We start from the raw sequence: 26,809 nt of genomic DNA on the forward strand, positions 1-26,809 counted from the left end.
TAGGGATTACTAAGGGGACTAAAGAAACAAGAACAACAACGACTAATTCATCCGCCAATATATTCCCGAAAAGTCGAAAGCTAAGCGATAATGGTTTTGTGAAATCTTCTAGGATGTTAATTGGTAAAAGGATTGGAGTTGGTTTAATATATTTCTCGAAATAGCTCAATCCTTTTTTGCTAAGACCAGCATAAAAATATGCCGCTGACGTGAGTAAAGCTAAAGCAACAGTAGTATTTATATCATTCGTGGGCGCTGCTAATTCCCCATGGGGTAACTCTATAATTTTCCAAGGTAAAAGAGCACCCGACCAATTCGAAACAAAAATAAAAAGGAACATAGTTCCAATAAAGGGAACCCAGGGACCATATTCTTCTCCAATCTGAGTTTTGCTCAAGTCTCGAATAAACTCAAGGACATATTCAAAAAAATTCTGACCGTCGGTCGGGATGGTTTGTGGATTCCGAACAGCTATGACAACTGAACCTAGCAAGATAGTAATTACGACCCAAGAAGTGATGAGTACTTGGGCATGAATTTGGAAACCTCCTATTTGCCAATAGAAGTGTTGGCCTACTTCTACACCCGATATATCGTATAACCCCTTGAGTGTTTTAATGGAACAAGGTATAATATTCATATTGTCCTCTGATAAAAATTGAACTTCAAAAAAGGAATTCTTTTGATTCAACCATCTCTTTCTCAACTCAGCAACTTGAAGTATTAATCTTATATTTAGGATACCAAGAAAGCACATCAGATCATAATATATATCAATACCCTCTAATATATATCAATATTCCCCTTCTTTTTTCTATGCAAAAAAAATTCTATGCAAAAAAAAAGATATAGTAAAGTAAGTGATTCCATAAATTTACGCAGTTGCCCAAGAATTCACTATATATTCTTAATCAACGATTTCTTATATAGAGAGAACGGCCCTCACAAATTGAAAATACTAATTTGTTAAGAATCAATCGAATTGAAGTCATAGTGTCATCGTTGGCTGGAATCGATATATTCGCGAGATCCGGGTCACAATTTGTATCGACTAAAGAAATAGTAGGAATCCCCAAAATGGCACATTCCCGAAGAGCTATATACTCTTTTTGCTGATCAAGGACGATCACAATGTCTGGCAATCTCGTCATATATTTGATCCCGCCGAGATACCTTTGCAAAGTAGATAATTTTCTCTTCAAGATTGCCACATCTCTTTTTGGGAGATGGTGGAATTTTCCCATTTTTTCTTCTGCTCTTAAGTCTCTAAATTGAGAAAGTCTAGTTTTCGTAATCGACCAATTCGTTAACATACCACTGAACCACTTTTTATTAACATAATGACAACGAGCCCTTATTGCAGCTGATGCTACTAAATCTGTTGCTCTTTTTTGGTACCAACAATTAAGAAACTTTTTCCCTGACTTGCTGCATCAAAAACTAAATCACAAGCTTCTGATAAAAAACGAGCCGTTCTAGCGAGATTTATAATATGAGTACCTTTACGCTTTGCCGAAATGTAAGGGGCCATTTTAGGATTCCATTTCTTAATACCATGACCAAAATGAACTCCTGCTTCTATCATCTCTTTCAAATTAATGTTCCAATATCTTCTTGTCATTTTTTCCACACTTCCTTTTTTTTAATCCTACCATTCCATTACGGAATTTAGTTCTTTTTGAAGATTAAGAAAGATCCGAAATAGCTTGAAATAAATAATAATTGTTCCGAGAGAACCTTGTACTAAGATAAGAGTTGGCCATTGATACATGGTATAAACATAACCACCTTAATGAATTAACTGACTTGTTTTACTTATTAAAATAAAAATCTTAAAAATCTAAAATTTGACCTGTTAGTGTTCTAAGTTCAAAGTCTAGTAAAGTAAAAAATATTTTTATGGGGGTTCTTATGTCTCATAAAAATTGTTTGTTACGTCAGAATCTGAAGAAACTAATTCTGTATGGAGAAACAAAAAATCTCTCATTTCCGACGCGAATAGATTTTTTTTTTTTATTTCGAAATAAAGGTTCTTGTCTTGTGGGGAACGATGCACAAATTTTTGGAATCCGGTACCAACAGGTATAATCCCCCCCAGAACTACGTTTTCTTTCAAGCCTTTCAACCAATCAATGCGACCTCGTAGGGCAGCTTTTGCTAAAACTCGAGCAGTTTCTTGAAAACTTGCTTCAGATATGAAACTTTGGGTATTCAGGGAAGCCCTTGTTATTCCCAATAAGATTGCCCGATAATAGATCGATTCATCCAAAGCTCGTCCTGCTCGTTCCGCTCGCAATAGTCCGATTAATTCCCCAGGCGAAAAAACATTAGACATTCCATCTTCGGAAACCCGCACTTTTGATGTTACTTGGCGTATAATAATCTCTATATGTCTATTATGGATCTGTACCCCTTGGGATCGATAAACCTTTTGGATTTTATTAACCAAAGAGATACGACTTTGGGCTATGGTTAGCTCAGCTCCAATCAAGAATCCCCAAGGGACCCCAAGAATTCTTGGTATACGCTCATTCCAATCCTCAATTCTCCTTTCGAGATTCGGGGATAATGAATCAATTGAACGCGCTTCAAAGATTTGTTCCACTTTTGGAAGACCTTGCGTTATGTCACTAGATCTCGATTTTTCATATATAAACGTAACTAACCTATCTCCCTTGTAAAGGATTTCTCCATAATGACCATTAACAGTTGCTCCTGTAGTGGCCAAATAAGGTTTAGCTGCTCTTATAACAAAGGAATTCATATTTACAATGAAAATTTGACCGGATTTTTTTATGTGCGATTTAAATAGACATACATTTTCACAAATAAATTGTCCAAGGTGAATTATTGCCAATGTCTCTTCCCAAGAATCATGATGGACAAAGTGACAATTCAAAAGGAATGGATCCAACATTATGTTACTATCGAAATTAGAAATCCTTTTATTTTCATCTATTAAAGAGTATTTAAGTTCTTGAAGTACTTGGAAGGTTTGTTTTAAATTGTCAACGAACAAATATTTTTTTAACAGGATTTTATTATGCGTTAGTAAATAGTAAGATGAAGAAAAATGCGATATACTAGCTACAATAGCGCCTAAGGGCCCAAAAATTTCTCGAATAGGAATTCTAGGATTCCATTCTTTTATCGCATTGGGATGTTTTGAATTCTTGAATAAACCAATTCGAGAACAGTTGGATGCCGACAAAATCATCAAAGAGTGGTATTCTTTATTTCGATTCAACAAAGTGCCAATAGCTTCTGGATGTTGGCTAAGTGATTCAATCTTCGCCTTGGAATAAAAAGAATTGATATTGGCGCGATCTAACCTATTATGGGGAATCGGTCCTGCACTTGTCCTACCATACCTTTTTCGTGTATACGAAATAGTGGACTTGACTAACTCAATTCTTAGGAAATCGCGAATAAGATCATTTGCTCTTACCTCAACAAGGGAAGCACCAGCCTTTTCTTTTTCTTCTTGTTCCCAATTCACTACTAAGCAAGTTCTAACAAATTGACTATTTGTGTGATAAATTCTTTGAGTTAACTTGCTATTTTCATGAGAAATAAAATTGACAAGTCGAATTTGGAGATTATTTTCTTCTTGCAAGAGATCCTGCGGGAAAAGTGTTGCTAAATTTCTTCCTTCGTCCATTTCATATGCCACTGTAGGGCGAACGGAAACAAAATACTTTTCCTTGCTCTTGAGAATTTTTTTCCGTTGAACATAGACCCAATTTTTCCTTTTTTTTGATTCCTTAGAATCTTTTTTTTGTCTTTCTGGCGGTATCAAACAGCCACCTAATATCTTATCCGCCTCTTCAGGAAAATGAATATCTCCGGAAAATATTTTGAGTTCCGTATGGCTTTTTTTTCTCTTCACTCGGACCAGTCCGCCTAGTCGACTTCTTGTATTTTTTGTGAGTTGTGTATTCACTCCAATAATACTATTGTCAAGTATCTTTAGGGATGAAGATCTCGGCAAGATATGAAGTTCTTGAAGAATGAAAAAAAACCGATCTACTTCTTTTTGGTATTTTAGACTAAATTCTTTTGTTCCTCGATGCTCAATCAAACCCTCTTTTTTTAAGATGGAATCTTCCTCTGGGCTCTCGTATTCGTCCTCTGAATCTTCTTCTGAGTCTTCCTCTAAAGTACCATATTTTTCCTCTGCGCTTTCCCCGGGGCTGCCATATTCGTCTTCTGAGTCTTCCTCTAGAGTTCCATATTCGTCCTCTTGGGTCCTATATTTGCTCTCTGGGCTCCCATATTCCTCTTCTGAGTCTTTCTCTAAAGTCCTATATTCGTTCTCTGGGTTCCCATATTCGTTTTCTGGGCTCCCATATTCGTCTTCTAGGGTTTCATATTCGTATTCGTCTTCTAGGATTCCATATTTAGATTCTTCTAGGGTTTCATATTCATATTCGTCCTCTCGGGTCCTGTATTCGTCTTCTAGGGTCTCATATTCCTCTTCTGAGTCTTCCGCTCGAGTCCTATATTCTTCTTCTAGGGTCCTATATCTAAATTTAACAATTCCTGAACCCTTTTTATCTTTTCTGTATCGGGGATCGTCAAAATAAGCAAAAATAGTATTTCTACGTAAAACACCCATAAGGGGGATTTCAATCGAAATCCCAAAACAGGATATTAGTTCTTTCTCTTGTTCTTGATGATATTGTAATGGAATGACGAACCTATTTCTTCGCTTTTTCGCCAACAAATCTGAATTATCTTGAAAAATAGAAGGATAGATAAAATTCCAATGGCCATTGGACATGATTCGATCCGACGTTGAATAATCAAGAATTTCCCTATCTTTTTTACCATAAGTATTCATTTGATCTTGATCCTTGTGGAGTGAAAAAGACGCTATACTGGATCTGCACATACTTACTGACAATATCCATAAATGGCTTGTTTTTGGTAATCGGCGAAGATTACCATATTGATATTCGGGCGCATGGTAAACATCAGTACTCCAGTGCATTTCGCCGTCTGATTCAGAATAAATATGCTTTTGTACCCTTTCTTTAAAATGTAAAGTGGACGTTCCGGCACGAATCTCCGCAATTACTTGTTCGGATTTTACATATTGATCATTTTGCACTAGAATCAAGCTTTTTGAGGGAATATTCACACTATATAGAATATCTTGACTCTGAATAGTTACATGCAAGTCTATATAACATAGAAAAGCAGGCTGCCCATGACGGGTACGTGTGGGGTGAACCAAATTCTCATTGAATTTTATTTTTCCATTCGAAGGGGATCGTACAAGGTCGGCAGTACCCCCTGTGAATACTCCGCCAGTATGAAAAGTTCTTAATGTTAGTTGAGTCCCTGGCTCCCCAATTGATTGACCTGCAATAATACCTACGGCTTCTCCCAATTCGACCAGATCACTATGAGTAGGACTCCGGCCATAGCATAATTGACAGATCCAAGAAGTGCTTCGGCAAGTAAAGGGGGTTCTAATATATATTGGTTGTGCTCGAAATGGTTGTGCTCGAAAGGCAGTTATGAATCGATTGACTAATCCAATTCCAATATCTTGATTTCGCGCGGCAATGCATCGTGAACCGATATATATATCGTCTGCTAATACACGACCAATTAGTGTTTGGACAAAAAGTTTTTCCGTCATCCCATTTTGAGGACTTACAGAAATACCTCGGATAGTACCACAATCTCTTCTACGCACAATAATATGTTGAACTACTTCAACAAGTCTACGTGTAAGATATCCAGCATCTGCTGTTCGCACAGCAGTATCTACAACCCCTTTGCGGGCTCCATAGCAGGAAATTATATATTCTGTCAAAGAAAGTCCCTCGCGTAAATTGCTTTGAATAGGTAAATCAATCATTTGTCCTTGAGGGTCCGACATTAATCCTCTCATACCTACTAATTGGTGTACTTGAGATGCATTTCCTCTGGCTCCTGAAAAAGACATTAGATAGACTGGATTAGAAGGATCCGTTATCCGAAAATTTGAATTCATTTCTTGTTTCAAATATTCACTTGTCGCATACCATATCTCAACAGATTGGCGTAATTTTTCTACCGCGTGTACAGCCCCATAATAATAGTGTTTCTCCAAAAGAAAACTCTGTTGTTCCGCGTCTTGGACTAACCATCCCTTAGAGGGTATTGTTAAAAGATCCTCGATTCCTAACGAAATCGATGTAGTAGTGGCTTGATGGAAGCCCAGAGTCTTTAGTTGATCCAGTATATGGGATGTATATCCCATTCCAAAATGATCTATTAATCTGCTAATAAGTCGTTTCATACCAGTTCCGTCTATCTCTTTATTATGAAAGACCAGATTGGCCCGTTCCGCCATACATAAGTACCCCCTTTTCGGCTGAGTAGGATTCGACAATTGCTGAGTAGGATTCGACAATGGGCCTGAGTCAGTGATTCGAAAATTTAATTAACTTAATTGCCTCAATCTCAATCTGGATTCGCGTGGCAAATAATGATGATACTAGGGAAATCGGAATGCCCCCCGAAAGGGGAGGGGCATCGCCGAATCTAACTTTCTTGTTTAGGTAGTGTATGAATAGGCCTGACTAAATCCTTGTATGGCTTCCTCTATTTCTCTATAAAAAGAAATATGACCAAGAGTGGTTCGAATGTATATCGAACGAATTTCTTTTTTTCTATTTCCCATTATTAGATAGTGGGCATAAATCTCATGATAAGTCCCCAAAGATTCATATTGAACTTCAATCGGAACTTCTCTTGACCCAATGACGCGTTGATCCAGGTTCCATCGTAGCCACAAGGGACTATCTAAACTGATTAGTTTTTGTCTATAAGCTCCCAGTGCATCATAAGAACTAGAAAAATGGGGTTCTTTATCTTTCCTATATTTAAAATTATTATTATTATTGTAATTTACTTTTAGATTTGGGTAGTTTCTGCAACTATTATATCTATTTGCACAAATACCTCGACGCTTTCCAATCGTTAATACATAAAGCCCGATAAGCATGTCTTGGGTTGGTACGCAAATAGGATCCCCAATAGCGGGAGATAAGAGATTCATATGAGAAAACATAAGTAAACGGGCTTCTGCCTGAGCTTCCAAGGATAAAGGTAGATGAACAGCCATTTGATCTCCATCAAAGTCCGCATTGAAACCCTTACACACTAATGGGTGTAAAGAAATAGTACGCCCCTCTACTAAAGTGGGTTGAAAGGCCTGTATGCCTAATCTATGCAGGGTAGGTGCTCTATTTAACAGTACAGGATGTCCCCGCATAACTTCTTGAAGTATTTCCCATACAATGGGTTCTTTTTCCCAAATTTTCCTTTTAGCAATCCTTACATTAGAAGTGGCGCGTTTCGTGATTAAATCGCGAATTACAAATAGCTGAAAAAGCTTTATTGCTATCTCTAGAGGTAATCCACATTGATGTAATGAAAGCGAAGGACCCACAACAATGACAGAACGCCCCGAGTAATCGACCCGTTTCCCAAGCAGAGTCTCGCGAAACCTTCCCTCTTTACCTTCAATTACATCTGAAAGTGATTTGTATACTTTATTGTGACCATCCCTCGTCGGTTGCCCGCGGGACCCACTATCAAGAAGTGTATCCACGGCTTCTTGTACCAATTTTTCCTGGCACATTACTAAATCTGCTGGCGCTAATTCACTTCTTTTTAATAGATAGGCAAGATTGTTGTTCCGACGGATAACTCTCTTATAAAGTTCATTAATGTCTGAAGTCACTACTTTATCTCCAGACCTATAAACAATAGGTCTCAATTCGGGAGGAAGAACCGGTAATAAGCACAAAACCATCCATTCTGGTTCTACATTTGTTTGAATAAAATGTTTCGCCAATTGCATGCGTCTAATCAAAAAAACTTTTCTTATTCGTCTTTTTCTATCTTCCCACTCATCTCCACTATACCCCTCGTCTTCTAATTCCTTCCATTCGACCAAAGAATTCTCTATAATAATTCGCAAATCCAAATCTGCTAATTGTTCTCTAATAGCACCTGCTCCTGTCGCAATTTCCCGATTTCGAAATGTTGCAAAGCCTGGGGTAGAAAAAAAGGGAGAAATGCTGTGGTTACAGGATGCAATTTCCTCTTCGAATAAACCTCGTAATCGTAAAAAAGTGGGTTTTTTAGTGCTGGGCCTAGCAAAAGAGAAATCGCCGTATACTAGGCCCTCCAACTTCTTAAGAGGTTTATCTAAAAGATTCGCGATATAACTAGGAAGACCTTTCAAATACCACACATGAGTCACGGGACATGCGAGTTTGATGTATCCCATTTGATATCTTCGTATCCGAGAATCCACAAATTCGACCCCGCATTTTTGGCAAAATCTTTCGTCTTCGTTTTCAGCTCCGCTCGCTCGAGAATTGCCACAAGCGCAAATCCCGCTTTTTATGGGTCCAAAGATTCTTTCGCAAAACAATCCATCTTTTTCTGGTTTATCGGTTTTATAATGAAAAGTAGAGGGCCTTGTGACTTCGCCAACGACTTCTCCATTAGGTAGGTTTTTGTTAGCCCAAGCCTTTATTTGTTGAGGGGAAACGAGTCCAATTTGAAGTTGTTGATGTTTATATTGGTCAATCATAAAATAGAAATAAGAAAAGAATTTATATTTATTCCGATCAAACTTCCTCCCTATTAACCTGGAAGTTCTTTTCAGATACAAGGAAATGATTCAGTTCTAGAGCCAAAGATCGTAGTTCTCGAACGAGCACTCGAAAAGATTCTGGAGGATCCTCATGATTAGGTATTCTTTTTCCCCAGATCGTAGCATTAAGTATTTCTTGGCGAGCTATAAGATGGTCAGATTTATAAGTAAGTATCTCTTGTAAAATATGAGCAACACCAAATCCTTCTAAAGCCCAAACTTCCATTTCTCCTACTCGTTGTCCCCCTTGCTTGGCTCTTCCTCTAACCGGTTGTTGTGTAACAAGTGAGTAGGGCCCAGTAGAACGCCCATGAATTTTCTCATCAACTTGATGAATTAATTTTAAGATATAGGACTTCCCTATTAGAACAGGTTGCTCAAAGGGGTCGCCTGTTCTTCCATCAAATATTCTGCTTTTTCCCGGGTACTCGGGTTCAAATACCCATGGATTTTTTGTTTCTTTACTGGCTTCATATAATTCTGAAAACACAAGTTTTCTTGAAGCCTCTTGCTCATATCTCTCATCAAAGGGTGCTATTCTATAATGTTTCTTTAGCAGATCCCCCGCTAATCCGAGCGAGCTTTCAAATATTTGTCCCACATTCATTCGGGAGGGTACTCCTAAGGGATTGAAGACCATATCAACGGGTGTTCCATCTTGCAAATAGGGCATATCTTGCCTAGGCAAAATTTTGGAAATGATCCCTTTATTCCCATGTCTTCCGGCTACTTTATCCCCAACTTTGATTTCACGTTTCTGTAAAATATATACACGAACCATTATGTCGAGCGGGTCCCTTTGGATCCATTTCACATCGATAACGCGCCCTCTTCCACCTATAGGTAATTTCAGAGAAGTTTCTTTTGAAGTGGAAACCTCAAGGCCAAATATGGCCCGTAATAATCCAGCTTCCGCGATATAAGATGATTCGCTCGCTATCTGAGGCGTTAATTTACCTACTAAAATATCACCAGTTTCTACCCAGGATCCCAACCTAACAACTCCATTTCTGTCCAAATTGCGGAGTAAATGTTCTTCTAGATGTGGTATTTCTTTAGTGATTTTTTCAGCGGAGCCCTGGCTTGTCGTATCCGTCTGAATTTCATATTTCCGGATGTGAAAAGAGGTATAAATATCTTCATATACCAAACGTTCGCTAATTAGTACTGCGTCTTCAAAATTGTAACCTTCCCATGGCATATAAGCTACTAATACGTTTTTTCCTAAAGCAAGTTCGCCCCCAATTGTAGCAGCTCCTTCTGCTAAAATTTGTCCTTTTTTAATGGATTTACCCCGTGGAACCCGGGGTTTTTGGTGCATACAAGTATTTTTGTTAGAGCGACGGTGGTTAACTAAAGGAATACTTATAGTCTTCCCACTACTTGATAAAAGTATCTTATGACTATCAGTAGAAATGATCTTTCCCTCGCGTTCGGCTATAATGGAAACCCTCGAATCTAGAGCTGTTTGGCGTTCCAATCCAGTTCCAACAATGCATTTCTCGGACCGAGAAAGCGGAACTGCTTGGCGCTGCATATTAGAACTCATTAAAGCCCGATTCGCATCATTGTGCTCAATAAAAGGAATGAGAGAACCCCCAATAGAAAAATATTGGAAAGGAAAAATACTTCTAACATGAATCTGTTCCCATGCAATAGTCAAGAATTCTTGACGGTATCTAGCCGGAACAACCTGTTCTTCCTGAATACCTTGATTCAAGGACAAAGAATTTCCTGCTGCTATCATATAATATTCATCTCTATTTGGTGATAGATAAACCACCTGTCTCTCTTTTTTTTCTTTTGCTTTCTCAGCAGATATTTCATAAAACGGACTCTCTATGGATCCCCACAAGTGATCAATTCTCGCATGAATTGTTAAGGATCCAGTAAGTCCAACATTGATTCCTTCAGACGTGTCAATTGGACAAATACGCCCATAGTGACTCGGATGAATATCTCGGCTCCGAAAACTTGCGGTTCTCCCCGTCAACCCTCCAGGACCTAAACAACTCACTTTTCGCCCATGAACAGTTTGTGTCAATGGATTCGTTTGATCAAAAACTTGAGATAACGGGTATGTGCCAAAAAAGGTCTCATAAGTAGTTATTAATAAAATTGAAGTTGAAGTTGGAGTTACCAAAGTTTGGGGAGTCGGTTTCGATTGACGTATGAATACTCTACGAATAGTTTTTTGAACTGCATGTTGTAAACGACCAAGAGCCAATCCGAATTGATCTTGTAACAGATCCGCAACCGAACGAATACGTTTATTTTTCAAGTGATTCATATCGTCATCGTCAAGTATACCCGTTCCAAATTTCATTCCAATCAAATGATCCGTAGCGGCCAATACATCTCGTGGTAACAAGAATGTATTGTTCTGAGGAATATCAAGATTAAGTCTCCGATTCATATTTCGTCGACCAATCCTTCCTAATTCACATTTTTGTTGAAAAAATTTCTTTTGTAATTCCTCGCATAAGGACTCCGAAAATACCAGGTCCCCACCTACACAAGCAAATTGTTGATAAAACTCCAAAATAGCTTTTTCTTTTGACTCAATCCTCTTCTTCTCTTTAGCATTCGGGAAAGACAAGAAAATTTCAGGGTAGGAAACATTATCCAGAATTTCTCTTAGATTCGAACCCATAGCTGATGATAGAACTAGAATAGATATCTTTTGTTTTCTACTCACGCGAGCCCATATCCTTTCTTTTTTATCAATTGCTAATTCCGATCTCCCCCCCCAATCTGATATTATAGTGCCAGTGTAGATAGAAATTCCCTTATGATCTAATTCCGAGCGGTAGTAAATACCAGGACTTAGCAATATTTGATTGATCACAATTCGGTATATTCCATTTATAATAAAGGTTCCTAAGGAATTCATTATAGGAATGTTTCCGATAGAAATGGTTTGCTTTTGCACATCGAAACCAAAAATTAATCTCGCAGATACATATAATTCGGAAGAATAGGTGAGTGATTCATACACAGCATCTCTTTCTTTTATCGAGGGTTCTAGCAGTTGATATCCTTTCGCAAATAATTGAAATGCAATTTCGTGATCTGGATCTTTAATTGTTGGAAACTTGTCAAGTTCTTCTGCCAAGGCTTGATTAATGAACCTACAAAATCCCTCGAATTGGATCTGACTAAATCCGGGTATTGTGGACATTCCCTCGTTTCCATTCCGGAGCATCTTAATCTTAAGTTTCCTGTTTATCAAAGAAAAATTCCATTATCAGCTCACTCTTCATCAATCCCTATGGATCGATCTAGCAATCATGGAATCTATATTCTGTTTACTGAATCACATGAAATTCTAGGGAACTCCACATACGTATTTCATATATGTATTTCATACATATGAATAGAGACCATTTGGACGAAAGTTCGAGTTTGCCAGGGGTACAAATGAAATGAAAATGAATTGATAAAACATTCCTACAAAAAAAATTCTGCCACTTATACTTTATGTTATGATATTCTAATCAGATTGGATGGCAAAGATTTCTCATTTTATCTCCTTTCTATGAATGTAATAAAGCCGTAATATAATATACTAGAAAGTTTGACTTTACTTCGATTTAGAATAGCGTGCTTACTTTAATTTCTCAAAATAATTTGAGGGTTCTTTTTTATTTCGGATCGGAGTAGTATAATTGCTAGAAAATTCAGTATTTCATTGTGGAATTCTAAAATAAAGTAAGTCCCTTTTTTAAGTACATGCCAATCTAGTTATCCACCTCTCCCCATATCCATGCTTTTCTTTTATCGTAATTTCACTTGGGTACGCCAAGATAGTCAGGTTATACTCTATATCAGAGCAAATTTCCTTTTTTTATTCAAGATATTTAATTTAATACTTTGAAAAATTAAAGCATGATTCCCCATAGAGATATGTACATAAAGGGGATCTTTGGATAATAATGCTGTTCGGACCTAAAGTTTACCTATACACGGATTAAGCATAAAGCCATAATATTTTATTATGCCATTGAAGGGGGGGGAGATAATACCGATTTAAGAGTAGTTCACTACTGCAATAAAAAAAAGAGAATTCTAGTTAACGGTTCCAATTTATTCTGAATTTTGCAGCCTGTGAATAGAAATCCACTTTTTCTTCTTTTTCATCTCAATAGAAAGAAATGGGAAGTTTTATTGTGTTAACAATGTATGTTTTAAGATAGAATCTATCGAGGAGAATAATAGAAACTGGATCAAAAAAAGCAGGAATAGATTTTTTGAAAAAGATTGGAAAAAAGTAAGTAGAATTATATTCAAAATAAAAGGGGCTTTTCGTAAGAAAACGTGGATGAATACTTGCTGTTTTCTAGATTTTTGATCGGATTTTTTGGCGGCATGGCCAAGCGGTAAGGCAGGGGACTGCAAATCCTTTATCCCCAGTTCAAATCTGGGTGCCGCCTGATCAATAAAATACTTAGGTTTTTTTTATAGTGCTGATCGAATTCGATAAATTTTTACTTCGCATAAGTTCGGGCAAGAGAGTAACTGGGCCTGCCGATACTGGGTTTAGAGAAACCATACCATAGTTCTATCCTCAAACTAGGGTTAGGGTTTGTTTTGACGGTAGTGGCCAAAATGGTTATCAATAGGGGTGAGGTAGTGTTTCCTTATTCTTTTATTATATGAATTTGAATTGGTTCTTAATTGAGATTCGATTTGATAATTTTAAAATACGAGGATAAGATGTCAGAAATCTTGGTATCCAAAGAAAGGTCCCTAAGGGGCATTCTTTTTTTTTTTCAATCTAAGATTCAAGAAGGGACTCCACGAAAGAATATCAAGACTTACTAATTATTATACATTTTTTTATCGTACATCTTATGTTACCTACATACACTAAAGTAAGGACTACTTAATTCTAACGAGAATCAGATTAAATAGGTCGATCAAAAATCAATTTAGGAGTTGTATTATGGATAAAATCTCTTCATTCTTTCATAGAATGATACAAAGCAAGGCTGCAGGGTTTAGGTCAAAAATAAACATTAGGTAAGGTAGGTATCCAATAAATATTTATCTATCGATAATTTTATGGTATATTCGGGCGTCCTTTGCTTAAAAAAAAAAAAAAGAGTAACAAAAGGAATAAAAAATCTTCCTATTCCCGCTTCTTCTATTCAGGACATCATTCCCGTACTCTTTCTTTTTTAAGGAAAAAAGGGCTATAGTATCTCGTATTTTTAATGCTCTCTAATTCTACCAGAATTCCTATAAGAATTTGTTAGGAGTAAATTCCTTGAACTGATTGATCCATGGCCTTAGGGCGGAATCCCTTTTTGACTCTGTACCCTTGATTCCACTATGATTATTGATCAATAGTAGAATAATCCCTTCATAGAAATAGGAGACATAATTTAGATGGATATAGTAAGTCTCGCTTGGGCTGCTTTAATGGTAGTCTTTACATTTTCTCTTTCACTAGTAGTATGGGGAAGGAGTGGACTCTAGGGATACTACTAATTGATTAAGTAATCAAATTGTTGTATCAATTCTTTTCTTTAATGGATCATTTTGCATTAATCATTTTGTCAAACGTTATTCTTTAATCTTTTTCTTTAGTTTTGTTTCACTCCTGTAAGAAACTCTTGTATTGTAAGTTGTAATGTAAGAAAGAGCCATTATACCAATTCAGAATTTCTACTAGAAATGACGAATGGTTAAAAAAAGTTCTATACATAAGAAAATTAGACTTTCTTCCACGGAACTATTCACGGCATATCACACATTTTCCATTTCCTTTTACTTTTTACTATAGTCTATTCTTCATATTATTTTTCTTTCCTTCCATGGATTCTTTGGTCAAGAATTGTCTTAGATTTTTTTATTTTGACCTGATTGAAATTAAGTGGATGCAATGAAAAAAGAAATTGAATTAGACTACTTAACTATTTCAATCTACTAATCTATTCTATGTAGATTCAAAGATAATATAATAGAAAGAATCTAAAGTGTCGTAGAAAAAACTATATGTAGTTCTTTCTACCACACTTTAAGATTCCAACCAGATCCTTTCATTTAAGACTTGGATTTTTTTTATTTAATCCCTTTTTAATTTCTTCAATGATTAATTGGAATTCCAATTAATTATTTTGGCTGACTGTTTTTACATAAATAATAAGTAAAAAAGAAGTAGGAACTAGAATGAACAGTGCAGTAGCAATAAATGCGAGAATATTGACTTCCATAACCTCTTTATTTTTTATTTTCACAATAACTCGGGATGTAATCCCATGGAGAGGAAAAAGGGGTATCTTGTAAATTCAAGGGTAGGGCTTGCATTCTGATAATACTGAATCAATTCAATATTATGAATATCGGATCTATCAAATCAATTCATGGATGAGAGTTATATTTCACGGATGAGAGTTATATAGTATAACATAGGAAGATCCTCTATCCACACTAAGACCAAAATGGGTTTTTTGATTGGATTAGGAATTCCCTCTTTTTTAATCCTTTTCTACTTTTTCTTTTCTATATCTCTAACCCACGAGCTTTCTTAATCTTATACTTTCTTAATCTTATACAATTTCCCTTCCTTTTTCTTATAGTTATACATACAATTATGTATGTATTATATGACCAACTTTCACTTTCTATGGGTCACATAGACATCCAAATAAGCAGTAGAAGTGAGATGGGGAAAAGAGGTCTGAAATAAAAAGGGAATACGATTTATGTATGGATTCCGGTAAAATACCGGTACTCTATTCCATAAGAGTGGAATAGGAAATTAAGATGAGGATGGTATCATCATAAAGAAAGATAGAGTAATATAATATCCTAAATTCTACTAATCCACATATCGTATGTGTGTCTTTCTTTATCGATTGGGAGTAGTGAAAAAAAAATTCCTATATGCCCTCCCTCCCTCTTTAATGAGAGATGCAAAATAAAAAAGTGAAGTAAGGGTGCCCTGTGGGTATTTGATCTTGCTCCCTGCCCCTTTTTTTCATGGAAAAAGGAAATATCAATTTCTCCATTCATTGAACCCTAGTTCGGGACTGACGGGGCTCGAACCCGCAGCTTCCGCCTTGACAGGGCGGTGCTCTGACCAATTGAACTACAATCCCCGCGGGGTGTATGGCATACCCATTCTTAAATAGAACCATAAGAAGATTCGATTCGTCTTTCGTACTCTAAGAAATAGACGAATCATATACTACATACCCACATATTATATTATACGTGGGTATAGTGAGAGTGACATAACTAGTATGTCGTGATTTTTTATCACTAAAAATGGATAATAATCCAGCCTTCAATAAGAAAAACTCTTTTGTTTGTAAGAAAGGAATGAGAGAGATATGGATTAGAAAAAAAAATTTCCCTTTTTTCTTTATCTTTTATTTCTATAGATCAGACATTTTATTTTATGGAAGAAAAACAAAAGGATTTAGTTCATACTCACGAAGCCCTAGATTTTTGGTTTGGGCCGAGCTGGATTTGAACCAGCGTAGACATTGTCAACGAATTTACAGTCCGTCCCCATTAACCACTCGGGCATCGACCCAGGAAGAATTTATTCTAGGGTTTTTGCTAATCTATGATTAACCTCCTTTCATAATACTCCCTACCCCCAGGGGAAGTCGAATCCCCGCTGCCTCCTTGAAAGAGAGATGTCCTGAACCACTAGACGATAGGGGCATCACTAGACGATAGGGCCATATACAACCGCTCGTGATTATACTATAATCATAGTATGAGCAGTTTTTTGGAATTGTCAATATACTCGAAAAGTATAAATAGATCCAAAGCAAAGAGTTTTTCCAACTTTTCTGTTATGTTTTCATCTAGGATTTTTTTTAGTTGATCGTTATAGATTAATTCTCCGTGCTTCATTTAGTGTTCATACCAAAAATGCATCCATCCCGCACTAAGTCATAAAATTCTCTAAAAATATAGAGAAAGTTTCAAAAACAAAGAAAAAAAGTGAATCAATTTAGTAGAAAAGTACTCTATCAGATTCGAACCAACGACTTACGTCTTAGCACGAGATTACTCTACCACTAATTTAAAAAGCCCTTTATCGGATTTGAACCGATGACTTATGCCTTACCATGGCATTACTCTACCACTGAGTTAAAAGGGCTTTTTATTTAATTCAAAAATTAGCCACTTGGATTTCCCATTATGGGTCTACTGCATAATGTACATATTATATATATAATATATAGAGATAGAGAGAGAGACATTATGTAGAGATTGTATATGTATATATCGATATCTTGAGAGCTCAAAATAAAATTAATAAAAAAAAACATACCCTACATAACATATCCAACTCTTCTTGGTTCAGGGTTTTCCGTTTCCGAAGACTAGTAAAATAGGCGGATTCTGGAACCCCAAGGATTCAACGGTATATGGATATGGAAAATATAAGATTTCCGATCCTAGCGGGAAAAGGCGGGGAACAGATACCCAATAGGATATAGGATCCTTGGGAGGAACTTTTGGTAATGGCCTTGATCCTCTATGCTATTTTTTATGTGTTCTTAGTTCTATTGAACTTTTTGCATTCTTTTAAACAAGAATCTAATAAACTAGAATTGAGTCAGTGGAAAAAAGGAGAGAGAGGAAAGTGTTAAATGGAGAGAGTCGACTAATCAGAGACTTTTAGGATCTTCTTTACATCAGGTAAATCTGTCGGCCCTGTCCGTTTTTTTCTTTAAGTTACGACTCTTTGCTGCTTACTTCTATCAAGCCATAGGGAAAGTCTATGATGAATTTGGAAAACTCATCTCACTCTTACTCTATGGCTCGGACTTAATGGGGGAAGAAAACATCTTCCATAATTTCTTTTTTGTTCAATTCTGGACAAAAAAGAAAAGGAAAAAAGGAATTTATAGGGACAGTGTTACCCCCTATATCCCCTAGTTTATATTGTAGGAATAATAAAACAATTTAGCAGTCTGACACACTTACGTCCTTGCAAAGTAAATAATTATTATTGTAGTCGTAACCGTAGAATAGGATCCTAATCAAAATAAATACATTTGGTTCAGGCGCTATTAGCATGGTAAGAAAAGATTTTTTTTACAGACCAGAGGGGCTATCTAAATCCTAAAGTAAAGGCGAGCGATCGAAGTAGAAGTACCAACGGCTCAGTGTCATGAACCTTCTCCATCTGATTCAATAAGGGGGAATTAGCCTTCTTGTCAAATGGCTATCCTTGACAAAGGGTACCATTTATACCATAATCTACAATGTAGCGGGTATAGTTTAGTGGTAAAAGTGTGATTCGTTCTATTAATAACTGAATTTGAAATGATATACTTAAGGCATCCTTAAGTTTTTTATTTTTATATTCCGATGAAAACTTTAGTTCTTATAAAGGATTAAATCCTTTTCCTCTCAATAGCATATTGAGGAAGAATATACATTCTGGCGATTTGTATCCAAAGACTAATTTAAATTGCATCCAAAATAAAAATAGGATTATGAGTACAGAGTCGCGAAGCATAATTTTGCATTGGATTAAGTATTCCAATTTTGAAAATATGAGTAAAGGATCTATGGATGAAGATACAAAAAAGTTGATTTCCAATCGTAACTAAATCTTCTTAAAATAAGGAATAAGGAAGCCAAATAGCTAAAAAACGATAGTTTTGGTTTACTAGAACCATCCGCATATTGTTTCAGCTCGGTGGAAACCCAATTCTTTTCCTCAGGATCTCTTGAATGAAATTAGGGAACGAAGTAAGTAGATTAGATGAATTTAGATAGAATTTCTATCTCCTACTCTATAAGGATCATCTAGAAAGCGGAGAGCTTTGGTTCCATTCAAATAGAAAAGCTGACATAGATGTTAAGTGGTGAGAATATCCATAAAGGAGCCGAATGAAATCAAAATTTCATGTTCGGTTTTGAATTAGAGACGTTAAAAATAATCAACCAACGTCGACTATAACCCCTAGCCTTCCAAGCTAACGATGCGGGTTCGATTCCCGCTACCCGCTCCATTCTGTATAAAAGGAGTATTCTATTTGTCTAGACATGTTAGAGGCTTGTATTCAAGCCTTTTTTGTCCACCAGTTTCTGGTACTCCAGAGCGGAGTAGAGCAGTTTGGTAGCTCACGAGGCTCATAACCTTGAGGTCACGGGTTCGATTCCCGTCTCCGCACTTAGCAGTCTGTATAAAAGGACTATTCTATTTCTCTAGATATGTATGGTAGAGGGGCGTATCCAACCCTTTTTTATTCATTAGTTCCCGGCCCTAGAGGGCAAAATTGAGCAGTTTGCGAAGTCACTTGCCTTCAAAAAAAGAAGGCGCAAGGCCTCTCCCTACCCTGCAGAAAATAAAAATGAAACGAAAGGGACAGTCTACCTCTCCCTTCCCTTTAAAAAAAGTTTGCCCGTTGTTTGTCTCAGTTAATACCCAATTTTTGGAGCTCTGTTGGCGAGTTCTATTTCTGCCTCTGGAGCGCCCTCTTTTTTTGAGTGGGATGCAAAGGAAGGGTAAGATAGTAAGGGATACGGCACTAGACTAACACCTAATTAATACTTAATTTAATATAAGTAGTTAAACAGTTAACTAGACTAAACTTTTTATCATAGTACTTTGATAAATTAAGCGGGCGAGCGGCGGGAATCGAACCCGTATCTTCTCCTTGGCAAGGAGATATTTTACCATTGAACTACGCTCGCTACGGTATATATTTTATAGCGTATATCCGCCTGGGTCGACCTTCTATGTCTGGGTCGACCGTTTCATTTCATTTTCTATTATATTAGAGTTTTCCTTTTTTTATTATCTGTCAATGAATATTCTAATGGGAATGGAATTTCATAATACTGAAAGAGAAGAGCTAGCAATTCGGAACGCAAATTGCGTTTTAATACGTCTCACTATTCTAATTTTTTAGAAGAAATGGCCTTTATTATTTCTTTTTTATGGGGTTAATAAATATTAACCAAATTTCATTTAAGAAATGAGAGAATTCAGAATAGCTACGAGAAAGACTAGTCCAATCCATAATGATGTACCGGAAAATACAACATTTTTATTATTTGACCAACCATCAGGAGAAGCAAATACAAGGGGTACACTAATTACTAAGACTGAGGAAGTCGCAATTAATGCAAAAACAGCTAATTGGAAAGCAATAGTCATATTTCTAATCCTCCAAGCTACCATCAAATAAAGTTGACTACATATTTGATCCCTCACTTAAACCAAAATTGTAAAAAAATACAAGAAGTAGGAGGGGTTTAATCATGAATCCATTGATTCTTCTCTTTAATTCAAATTTATTACTTAAACCGCTTTTTTATTTGGATATGGGGGTGAGAAGAGATTATTTACTCTTTATTTCACAAGCGGGTATAGCGGATCCTGTATCCGTGTATACAGTATACAGAGATATATCGAAAAGGAACTTGTATCTGATATCTTTCTAGAGGCTAATAAATCTTTTTATTTTTTATATGGCTATGTTCTATTTGTAGGAGTAAAATAAGGATTAGGCTGTGGAGAGATGGCTGAGTGGTTGATAGCTCCGGTCTTGAAAACCGGTATAGTTCTAGGAACTATCGAGGGTTCGAATCCCTCTCTCTCCTTTTGCTTATTGAATACGTTTGTTTCTTTCATTTTTATTTATTTTTTTTTTCTGTCCCTTATCTTTCTTTCATAAAAAGGAATGAATGGCTCGGCTAGATGGAATAACCGAGCCAGAACAGAAAAAAAGTAGAACAGGTATAAATAAGAAAATCTTAGTTAAGAGGGTTCATGTAAAGAACAGGTTCCAAATCACGATCGATTCCCTTTTCAAAACCTGCTGCAGCAGCTCGGGCTCTTCCTGCATGCCATAAATGGCCCACAAAAAAGAAGAATCCTAGAACAAAATGAGAAGTTGATAACCAACTTCTAGGAGAGACATAATTAACTGCATTGATCTCGGTAGCTACGCCACCCACGGAATTTAAAGAGCCTAAAGGAGCGTGGGTCATATATTCTGCTGAGCGTCGTTCTTGCCAAGGTTGTATGTCTTTTTTCAACCTACTCAAGTCCAAACCGTTGGGGCCCCTTAGAGGTTCTAACCATGGAGCACGAAGGTCCCAAAAACGCATAGTTTCCCCTCCAAAGATAACCTCCCCAGTTGGGGAACGCATTAGATATTTACCTAAACCTGTGGGTCCTTGAGCGGATCCCACATTAGCTCCAAGACGCTGGTCTCTAACTAGAAAAGTAAATGCTTGAGCTTGAGAAGCTTCTGGCCCGGTGGGTCCATAAAACTCACTCGGATAAGCTGTATTATTGAACCATACAAAACAACAAGCGATAAAACCAAAGACAGATAAAGCAGCTAAACTATAAGACAAGTAAGCTTCTCCAGACCATACAAATGCACGGCGAGCCCATGCGAAGGGTTTGGTTAAAATATGCCAAATTCCGCCAAATACACAAATAAAACCCAACCATACATGCCCACCAATTATATCTTCTAAATCATCTACACTAACAATCCACCCTTCTCCACCAAAAGGAGATTTTAGTAAATAACCAAATATAACACTGGGACTAAGGGTCAAATTGGTAATTTTTCTTACATCTCCCCCCCCAGGGGCCCAGGTATCATATACACCGCCAAAATAAAGAGCCTTGAGTACTAGAAGAAAAGCACCTAGACCTAACAAAATTAAGTGAATACCCAAAATTGTAGTCATTTTATTTCTATCTTTCCAGACATAACCAAAGAATGGAAAAGATTCCTCAAGAGTCTCGGGTCCCAGAAGCGCGTGATAAATGCCACCGAAGCCTAAGACTGCGGAGGAAATTAGGTGAAGTACGCCAGATACAAAGTACGGAAAAGTATCTAGAACTTCCCCCCCTGGCCCTACTCCCCAACCTAGAGTAGCTAAGTGTGGAAGTAAAATCAACCCTTGTTCATACATGGGCTTTTCTGGTACGAAATGGGCCACTTCAAATAGGTTCATTGCTCCGGCCCAGAATACGATTAATCCGGCATGAGCTACATGAGCTCCAAGCAGTTTACCGGACAAATTGATAAGTCTGGCATTCCCAGCCCACCAAGCAAAGCCGGTGGTTTCTTGGTCACGACCAGCTAAAACGAAAGTTCCATTAAAGAGCGTTTCCACGTGGTAGAACCTCCTCAGGGAATATAAGATTTTCATGAGGCTGATCCTGAGCTGCCATCCACGCACGAATACCCTCGTTTAAAAGAATATTTTTGGTGTAGAAAGTCTCAAATTCAGGATCTTCCGCTGCACGGATTTCCTGGGAAACAAAGTCATAGGCACGTAAGTTCAGAGCCAAGCCAACTACGCCAATAGCACTCATCCATAAACCGGTGACGGGTACAAATAGCATAAAGAAATGTAACCAACGTTTATTGGAAAAAGCAACACCAAAGATTTGGGACCAAAAGCGGTTAGCAGTGACCATTGAATAAGTTTCTTCAGCTTGAGTTGGGTTAAAAGCACGGAAGGTATTTGCACCATCACCGTCCTCAAATAGAGTGTTTTCTACGGTCGCTCCATGAATAGCGCATAGCAGAGCCGCACCTAATACTCCGGCAACTCCCATCATATGAAATGGGTTCAACGTCCAATTATGAAATCCTTGGAAGAAAAGGATGAATCGAAATATCGCTGCTACGCCAAAACTCGGCGCAAAGAACCAACCAGATTGCCCCAGTGGATAAATAAGGAATACAGAAACAAAAACAGCAATTGGACCAGAGAATGAGATTGCATTATAAGGCCGCAATTGAACAGACCGAGCAAGTTCAAATTGGCGTAACATGAAACCTATTAGTGCAAAAGCCCCGTGGAGAGCTACAAAAGTCCATAGACCGCCTAATTGACACCAACGAGTAAAATCTCCTTGTGCTTCGGGCCCCCATAGTAGCAACAAAGAGTGTGCTAAACTATTGGCAGGGGTAGAAACTGCTGCGGTTAAGAAATTACAACCTTCCAAATAGGAACTAGCCAATCCATGGGTATACCAAGAAGTTACAAAAGTTGTCCCTGTAAACCAACCCCCTAAAGCGAAATAAGCACAAGGAAAGAGCAATAGGCCAGACCATCCTACAAAAACGAAACGGTCCCTTCGTAACCAGTCATCCATAGTATCAAATAGATCATTTTCTTCTTTAGGAATTCTACCAAGGGCTATAGTCATAGTGATCCTCCTATTCAATTACTTCAACCATTTCCGAGCACCTCATATCACTTTCCAAGGCATATGATAGTTTTATTATCTGTGGACGATTTCTTTCTCGTTCAATGCCCTTTTTCAATGGTCTCGAAGAGAGAAATTTCCCATTTTTATCTATGGAGTCACAGTCACAACCGAGGTCGTGGTAAATCCATGAATTTGATTCGATTTGTTTTTCTTATACTATTTATTTCGTATTTCTATATATAGAAAAACAAATAAATAGTATAAGAAAAACAAATCGAATCAAATTCATGGATTTACCACGACCTCGGTTGTGACTGTGACTCCATAGATAAAAATGGGAAATTTCTCTCTTCGAGACCATTGAAAAAGGGCATTGAACGAGAAAGAAATCGTCCACAGATAATAAAACTATCATATGCCTTGGAAAGTGATATGAGGTGCTCGGAAATGGTTGAAGTAATTGAATAGGAGGATCACTATGACTATAGCCCTTGGTAGAATTCCTAAAGAAGAAAATGATCTATTTGATACTATGGATGACTGGTTACGAAGGGACCGTTTCGTTTTTGTAGGATGGTCTGGCCTATTGCTCTTTCCTTGTGCTTATTTCGCTTTAGGGGGTTGGTTTACAGGGACAACTTTTGTAACTTCTTGGTATACCCATGGATTGGCTAGTTCCTATTTGGAAGGTTGTAATTTCTTAACCGCAGCAGTTTCTACCCCTGCCAATAGTTTAGCACACTCTTTGTTGCTACTATGGGGGCCCGAAGCACAAGGAGATTTTACTCGTTGGTGTCAATTAGGCGGTCTATGGACTTTTGTAGCTCTCCACGGGGCTTTTGCACTAATAGGTTTCATGTTACGCCAATTTGAACTTGCTCGGTCTGTTCAATTGCGGCCTTATAATGCAATCTCATTCTCTGGTCCAATTGCTGTTTTTGTTTCTGTATTCCTTATTTATCCACTGGGGCAATCTGGTTGGTTCTTTGCGCCGAGTTTTGGCGTAGCAGCGATATTTCGATTCATCCTTTTCTTCCAAGGATTTCATAATTGGACGTTGAACCCATTTCATATGATGGGAGTTGCCGGAGTATTAGGTGCGGCTCTGCTATGCGCTATTCATGGAGCGACCGTAGAAAACACTCTATTTGAGGACGGTGATGGTGCAAATACCTTCCGTGCTTTTAACCCAACTCAAGCTGAAGAAACTTATTCAATGGTCACTGCTAACCGCTTTTGGTCCCAAATCTTTGGTGTTGCTTTTTCCAATAAACGTTGGTTACATTTCTTTATGCTATTTGTACCCGTCACCGGTTTATGGATGAGTGCTATTGGCGTAGTTGGCTTGGCTCTGAACTTACGTGCCTATGACTTTGTTTCCCAGGAAATCCGTGCAGCGGAAGATCCTGAATTTGAGACTTTCTACACCAAAAATATTCTTTTAAACGAGGGTATTCGTGCGTGGATGGCAGCTCAGGATCAGCCTCATGAAAATCTTATATTCCCTGAGGAGGTTCTACCACGTGGAAACGCTCTTTAATGGAACTTTCGTTTTAGCTGGTCGTGACCAAGAAACCACCGGCTTTGCTTGGTGGGCTGGGAATGCCAGACTTATCAATTTGTCCGGTAAACTGCTTGGAGCTCATGTAGCTCATGCCGGATTAATCGTATTCTGGGCCGGAGCAATGAACCTATTTGAAGTGGCCCATTTCGTACCAGAAAAGCCCATGTATGAACAAGGGTTGATTTTACTTCCACACTTAGCTACTCTAGGTTGGGGAGTAGGGCCAGGGGGGGAAGTTCTAGATACTTTTCCGTACTTTGTATCTGGCGTACTTCACCTAATTTCCTCCGCAGTCTTAGGCTTCGGTGGCATTTATCACGCGCTTCTGGGACCCGAGACTCTTGAGGAATCTTTTCCATTCTTTGGTTATGTCTGGAAAGATAGAAATAAAATGACTACAATTTTGGGTATTCACTTAATTTTGTTAGGTCTAGGTGCTTTTCTTCTAGTACTCAAGGCTCTTTATTTTGGCGGTGTATATGATACCTGGGCCCCTGGGGGGGGAGATGTAAGAAAAATTACCAATTTGACCCTTAGTCCCAGTGTTATATTTGGTTATTTACTAAAATCTCCTTTTGGTGGAGAAGGGTGGATTGTTAGTGTAGATGATTTAGAAGATATAATTGGTGGGCATGTATGGTTGGGTTTTATTTGTGTATTTGGCGGAATTTGGCATATTTTAACCAAACCCTTCGCATGGGCTCGCCGTGCATTTGTATGGTCTGGAGAAGCTTACTTGTCTTATAGTTTAGCTGCTTTATCTGTCTTTGGTTTTATCGCTTGTTGTTTTGTATGGTTCAATAATACAGCTTATCCGAGTGAGTTTTATGGACCCACCGGGCCAGAAGCTTCTCAAGCTCAAGCATTTACTTTTCTAGTTAGAGACCAGCGTCTTGGAGCTAATGTGGGATCCGCTCAAGGACCCACAGGTTTAGGTAAATATCTAATGCGTTCCCCAACTGGGGAGGTTATCTTTGGAGGGGAAACTATGCGTTTTTGGGACCTTCGTGCTCCATGGTTAGAACCTCTAAGGGGCCCCAACGGTTTGGACTTGAGTAGGTTGAAAAAAGACATACAACCTTGGCAAGAACGACGCTCAGCAGAATATATGACCCACGCTCCTTTAGGCTCTTTAAATTCCGTGGGTGGCGTAGCTACCGAGATCAATGCAGTTAATTATGTCTCTCCTAGAAGTTGGTTATCAACTTCTCATTTTGTTCTAGGATTCTTCTTTTTTGTGGGCCATTTATGGCATGCAGGAAGAGCCCGAGCTGCTGCAGCAGGTTTTGAAAAGGGAATCGATCGTGATTTGGAACCTGTTCTTTACATGAACCCTCTTAACTAAGATTTTCTTATTTATACCTGTTCTACTTTTTTTCTGTTCTGGCTCGGTTATTCCATCTAGCCGAGCCATTCATTCCTTTTTATGAAAGAAAGATAAGGGACAGAAAAAAAAAATAAATAAAAATGAAAGAAACAAACGTATTCAATAAGCAAAAGGAGAGAGAGGGATTCGAACCCTCGATAGTTCCTAGAACTATACCGGTTTTCAAGACCGGAGCTATCAACCACTCAGCCATCTCTCCACAGCCTAATCCTTATTTTACTCCTACAAATAGAACATAGCCATATAAAAAATAAAAAGATTTATTAGCCTCTAGAAAGATATCAGATACAAGTTCCTTTTCGATATATCTCTGTATACTGTATACACGGATACAGGATCCGCTATACCCGCTTGTGAAATAAAGAGTAAATAATCTCTTCTCACCCCCATATCCAAATAAAAAAGCGGTTTAAGTAATAAATTTGAATTAAAGAGAAGAATCAATGGATTCATGATTAAACCCCTCCTACTTCTTGTATTTTTTTACAATTTTGGTTTAAGTGAGGGATCAAATATGTAGTCAACTTTATTTGATGGTAGCTTGGAGGATTAGAAATATGACTATTGCTTTCCAATTAGCTGTTTTTGCATTAATTGCGACTTCCTCAGTCTTAGTAATTAGTGTACCCCTTGTATTTGCTTCTCCTGATGGTTGGTCAAATAATAAAAATGTTGTATTTTCCGGTACATCATTATGGATTGGACTAGTCTTTCTCGTAGCTATTCTGAATTCTCTCATTTCTTAAATGAAATTTGGTTAATATTTATTAACCCCATAAAAAAGAAATAATAAAGGCCATTTCTTCTAAAAAATTAGAATAGTGAGACGTATTAAAACGCAATTTGCGTTCCGAATTGCTAGCTCTTCTCTTTCAGTATTATGAAATTCCATTCCCATTAGAATATTCATTGACAGATAATAAAAAAAGGAAAACTCTAATATAATAGAAAATGAAATGAAACGGTCGACCCAGACATAGAAGGTCGACCCAGGCGGATATACGCTATAAA

At 37.6% G+C, this 26,809-nt stretch overlaps 6 non-coding genes across 6 annotated transcripts; 2 read left to right on the forward strand and 4 right to left on the reverse strand.

The window, feature by feature from the left end:
- Positions 1–13,030: 13,030 nt before the first annotated feature.
- TRNAC-GCA (transfer RNA cysteine (anticodon GCA)) lies at positions 13,031–13,101 on the forward strand. The gene has a single exon. It is a non-coding gene; the product is annotated as a tRNA-Cys (tRNA).
- A 3,031-nt stretch (positions 13,102–16,132) lies between these two features.
- TRNAY-GUA (transfer RNA tyrosine (anticodon GUA)) lies at positions 16,133–16,214 on the reverse strand. Its single transcript has one exon. It is a non-coding gene; the product is annotated as a tRNA-Tyr (tRNA).
- A 507-nt stretch (positions 16,215–16,721) lies between these two features.
- Positions 16,722–16,793, reverse strand: TRNAT-GGU (transfer RNA threonine (anticodon GGU)). Its single transcript has one exon. It is a non-coding gene; the product is annotated as a tRNA-Thr (tRNA).
- A 2,484-nt stretch (positions 16,794–19,277) lies between these two features.
- Positions 19,278–19,348, reverse strand: TRNAG-GCC (transfer RNA glycine (anticodon GCC)). Its single transcript has one exon. It is a non-coding gene; the product is annotated as a tRNA-Gly (tRNA).
- An 824-nt stretch (positions 19,349–20,172) lies between these two features.
- Positions 20,173–20,260, forward strand: TRNAS-UGA (transfer RNA serine (anticodon UGA)). The gene has a single exon. It is a non-coding gene; the product is annotated as a tRNA-Ser (tRNA).
- A 5,649-nt stretch (positions 20,261–25,909) lies between these two features.
- Positions 25,910–25,997, reverse strand: TRNAS-UGA (transfer RNA serine (anticodon UGA)). Its single transcript has one exon. It is a non-coding gene; the product is annotated as a tRNA-Ser (tRNA).
- Between the last annotated feature and the right edge of the window lie 812 nt (positions 25,998–26,809).

The sequence above is a fragment of the Triticum urartu genome, unplaced genomic scaffold (genome assembly GCF_056163025.1).
Source record: "Triticum urartu cultivar PI428250 unplaced genomic scaffold, HENAU_Tu73 scaffold2, whole genome shotgun sequence".
In the NCBI taxonomy this organism is placed as follows: domain Eukaryota; kingdom Viridiplantae; phylum Streptophyta; class Magnoliopsida; order Poales; family Poaceae; genus Triticum; species Triticum urartu.